This window comes from Silene latifolia, chromosome 7, assembly GCF_048544455.1.
Source record: "Silene latifolia isolate original U9 population chromosome 7, ASM4854445v1, whole genome shotgun sequence".
NCBI lineage: Eukaryota > Viridiplantae > Streptophyta > Magnoliopsida > Caryophyllales > Caryophyllaceae > Silene > Silene latifolia.
Genome location: NC_133532.1, coordinates 5,004,909 through 5,009,958, shown reverse-complemented (window position 1 = coordinate 5,009,958; position 5,050 = coordinate 5,004,909). Strand labels below are relative to the sequence as shown.

The window sequence follows — 5,050 nt, the reverse complement described above, 5'->3', positions numbered from 1 at the left end:
AAAGCTTGGCGATGTGGGAATGAGCTTGCTATCAATTGCCAGACTGAAAGATCAGCCTTTGTTTTCTGTAATTGCTTGAGCAAATGATCAGTGGAGTCATCTTCGTTGTCATTTGGTGTGATGACGTTGGTTGGACCGTTTTGAGTAGTGCTTTGATATGGACGACCCGAACGAGTTAGGTGGTCCACATCTTGGTCTTCACCATTTTGGACTATTTCTTTGACTATGGAGTTTTCAATGAGATACTCATCCTCATCATCGTCGGCCCAAACCCCATTGATTGCAGCTAGTTCCCTCATTCTCATGATGTCATTTTCTAGTCGTATGATTTGGTCGACTAGTTTATCAACCACGGTAATTACTTCTTGCATAGTGGCATTTTGAGAGAAGATTAGTGGCACGTGTTCTTCGGGTATTGCGTTGGGATTGCGTAAAGTTGTTACCATGTTTTCTAGTTCCCAAACTTGTCTATCCACACTCCTTGCCCATGCGATGAAGTCGGAAATGGTGGGGGAGATAGTAGAGTAGAGCCCTTCATTCTCGATTGCATGAATTTCATTTTCGATGGGAGAAATGAGGTGTGAGCAATCTAAGGTAGATTCATCACTTGTAATCACTAGAACTCCAAGAGGATTCTGAGTGTTGTTGGGCTTACCTCCCGGTGGTATTGGCAATCGACCATCTTCAATCATGTCTTGAAGCACATTTTTCAACTTGTAGCATTTTTCTGTGTCATGCCCCTTGCCCCTATGGTATTCACAGTACGAATTTTCATCCCAAAACTTGGACTTCCTCTCGGGTTCGGGAGTAGGTAATGGGTTGGAGTTTACCTTGCTTCATTAAACTTTTTAGAGCGTTGGAGTACGTGTCCCCAAGATTTGTGAACTTCCTTGGTGGGGTAGTTTTCTTGGATGGCTCGAGAAGGTTAACTTCATCGGTCTTGCTAGTAGAGCCGTATGAACGACTTGTTGAACCTTGATATCCTCGACCTACCGTTTTGGACAAGAGTCCTTTACGGATGTCATCTTCAATCCTTATCCCTAGTACAGTTAAGTCCTTGAAACTTTTGATGTTTTGATATCTCAAATGGTTGGCATAAATGGGCTTGAGATTATCCACAAACTTCTCCACGAGAGTAGCCTCATCCGGGCGTTCAACTAGTTGAGTACTAGTCTTTCTCCACCTACTTAGGAAGTTGGTGAATCCTTCTTTGTCATTTTGGGTAAGAACCTCTAGAGTACGCATGTTAACTTGGATCTCGGCATTATCCGCATATTGTTTAGAGAACTCGATTGTGGCATCTTCCCAAGTAGCGACCTTCTTATGATCTAAGGAGTAGAACCATTGCTTCGGGATGGTGTCGAGAGATGAAGGAAAGATCCTTAAGAACATCTCGGGTTTGATGCCTTTGATAGATATGTAATCCTTGAAGGCACGGATGTGGTTTAAAGGGTTTTTGTGCCCCTTGAATTTAGGGATATCCGTCATATTGAAGTTAGTTGGCAATTTGGAATTAACGGCCTCATATTTGCGATTGTTCTCCATGTAAATGTCATTCCCCTTAAGGTACATCAATTGCTCCTCTAGATGTTGGAGTCTTTTCTCAGCTATAGTCATCCCCATGAGAGGATTTTCATCCTTAGATTCATCATCGGAGTTACGTAGTACTTCACTTTCATGAGGAGGCAACCTTCCCTCCACAGCATAGATACGGCCCTCGATGAGCTCAAGGCGGTCATAGGTTTGTTCTTGGGTAATTTGCATTTGGGCTAGCGCGGCTAGGATTCGATCATTACCATCTTGAAGTTGGTGGAGATTTGTATCATCATTGGATCCAGGCATCTTGAAAACTGGATAAGAGATCGGCGGCGAATCAAAACACGATCGACCATTCTAACACATTTGCTAAAAGAAGAAATGTTTTGACTCGTGAAGTGGGTGTGTGCCACTTGTGTTGAGTGAGCTTTGAAGAAAGACAAGGTTTTTGAAAATGTGTGTCCTAGTCAACTATAGTGTAGTTGTAGGAGTGGACTCGAAGTGAGGTTTTGAAATGGGCTTGTGGCCCGAATTTTGACACGACAAATGGACAGAGTTTTGGATCGGATTTTGCGCTAATCTAGGCCTATTTCGAAATTTTTGATTAAGAAAAGGTTTTGATTTTTGAAAAATCGTCATGGTTTAGTTTAGAAACGGTGATCACGTAAGGTATACACATTTATACAAGCATTATAACGGGATGCTGAGTGCATTTAAAAGGGTTTTGGTTTAAAGGGTGGGTTGCCATACCGAACCATCAAACCCGAAGTCTGTGGAGAGGCTCGTGCCGAACAAGAGTAAGGCCGATTCCTAGTCCATTTCCTCAAGTAGTGAAGGCCCTTGACACAAACAAGAGTAAGCATCATGGTATGGATGACGTCAATCGCTATTCATCCTTAGGCCCAAATAAGAATTAGGACCGTTTAGACGGGACGATTGGTCGAATGGGTTGGGTTGGGCCTAGGAAGGCCGAATGAAACGATCTAGGAAGACCGAGTTATGAAAACCGACAATTGTCTTGTACAAATTATTCCCTAACCTTGTTCAAGTTTCACCCTTGCTACACGTAAGTGTATTTTCCCAAATGAGTCGCCAAGCGTGGACGACGGGCCGCCAGGGCGCTTGGTATGGAAAAAGAGAAACAAGCGTTTGCATTTTTGTATGGAGTCGCCACCAATTTTTATGGGAAATTGGAACCGTTCGAATACCTCGTGTCATGTCAAGACACAAAGTAGTGACATGAACACTAAGCAATCGTTACCCTTAGCATTCTATGTCTAGAATGACTCTCGTGGATGCCAATGAACACGGGTGCTCACGGAGATCTGGAGTAAGGGGTGAGGGTACGTATTAGGAAGCTCTTTTGATCGAACACCTAATCCCGCCCGCCTAGATAGCGGCCTCTACTAATGATTAGGGAAGTTATTCGTACTTGATATATCGTCGGCTATATGCATGCAATGCAACATCCATTGTTTTAATCCTAACTAATTGCTCACCGACTTAGTCTAATTCTCACATGTTAGGATTAAAACAATGGATGTTGCATTGCATGCATATAGCCGACGATATATCAAGTACGAATAACTTCCCTAATCATTAGTAGAGGCCGCTATCGAGGCGGGCGGGATTAGGTGTTCGATCAAAAGAGCTTCCTAATACGTACCCTCACCCCTTACTCCAGATCTCCGTGAGCACCCGTGTTCATTGGCATCCACGAGAGTCATTCTAGACATAGAATGCTAAGGGTAACGATTGCTTAGTGTTCATGTCACTACTTTGTGTCTTGACATGACACGAAGTATTCGAACGGTTCCAATTTCCCATAAAAATTGGTGGCGACTCCATACAAAAATGCAAACGCTTGTTTCTCTTTTCCATACCCAAGCGCCCCCGTGGGCGGCCCGATGTCCACACATGTGCTCTACCCATGTTCTCTATTCAACTTTTCTTTTTGTCTAACTGCGTGAAATGAAGTAAATACCCATCACATGTAGTTAAAATCCCAGCACATCTAATCAAATATCAGTGAAATTGCACACTTAAAACTCCAGTTCAAATATGAGAGTTTTAGTTAATTATGTATGGAACAAATGAAAGAGCCAATATTTAGGAATCAAATGAAACAAATCTTACATTAATAAACTAATTAAGATCCAGCAACTAATGAGAATATGAAGTCGGCATGTTGCTCTATAAAATCTTTCAAGTAGTTCCTCAAAAATGCATAACAAGGTAAGTATATTCTCACCTGCATCACAGGCCACAATGTGAGAAATTTTTTGAACTGATAAACCTTAAGAGCTTTGCTGACAAAAGACACTCCACAACTCATGTATAGCATGATATTATTTAAAAGATTCAAAGGAGAAAGCTAACTTTTAATTAGTATAAAAAGACATGTCAATTGAGAATTTGTGGGGAAGGAAATTCTTGCTACGACATGAGCAGTATCAATGTTCAATTTCGCTCGTAACATGGAACATAATTGAAAGTACAAAAATAAAGCACAACCTACAATCATAATTAATCTGAGCAAAGTCGAAACATATCCATTGCCCTGATCATTGCAGCCGATCTGCTCAATACTCTTCGGACAATCAAGGGATCATCCCAGGGCAGCTAGTTGAACCCCGCTCCCCTACCAGTGTATACGCTCTCCTTCTCTCCCCTACCCTCTTACCATCTCCTGCTCCTTCTCCCTCCATCTCTCTCAATTTGGACACAACCAAGCACAACATCTCTCTCCCTCCCTCCCTCTCCCCATCTCCCTCTCTTTCTCCTTCCATCTCTTTCAATTTGAACAAAACCAAACACAAAATCTCCCTCACGCCCTCCCCCCTCTGAGCAAAACAGACCACAAGCTTTTCAAATACGGAGTACAAAAAATGTCATTTTATCGTTTCGATTTTTTCCCAAACAGAATAGAGCACTCGTTATGGTAGCTGTTAGGTCTTTATTTCACCTATCAAGATCAGTTAAACTCAATTATTCTACCCATTACTCAACTTTAGAACATTGTTAAACCAAAAACATTACTCCTAATCCATCCCTCAATTACCCATATATTGAACATATTGAGCTGCTCTTAATTACCAACAATAAATTCAAACAAACTCAAGAACAAGACTATCCAACAACCAATGAAAATGCGCAAATGCTAAGCCAAAAATTGTTTGATTCTTGAATTACCACATGTCATACTTTCTTTTATGACAAAAACAAGACTATATGACATGTGGAAAAAAACTGCGAATTACCAACTCTTTTACATTTACTTCTATCAATGTTTTTTTATATTTTGGGTTTAATGATCAATCACTTCTCTAATAGTCGTTTTGCTTTCCATTACCTCTCCCTTCTTGTCTTCCCTCCCCCAATCCCTTTATCTGTCCCCCACCCCCGACCATCTACCCCTCCTTCCCCATTCTTCTCAATATGGGAAAAAAAACCAATCACAAACGCCCTCTCTCCCTTCCTCTCACCCTCTGCCCCTCTGCCTCCACACCAAAAT

The 5,050-nt window shown here is 41.7% G+C and overlaps 1 long non-coding RNA gene across 1 annotated transcript; it reads right to left on the bottom strand.

Annotated features, from left to right (window-relative positions):
• Positions 1 to 3,451: 3,451 nt before the first annotated feature.
• Positions 3,452 to 4,176, bottom strand: LOC141590828 (uncharacterized). The gene is made up of 3 exons (XR_012520508.1): positions 4,051 to 4,176; positions 3,673 to 3,787; positions 3,452 to 3,498 (listed from the first exon to the last, which is right to left on the bottom strand). It is a non-coding gene; the product is annotated as an uncharacterized LOC141590828 (long non-coding RNA).
• Between the last annotated feature and the right edge of the window lie 874 nt (positions 4,177 to 5,050).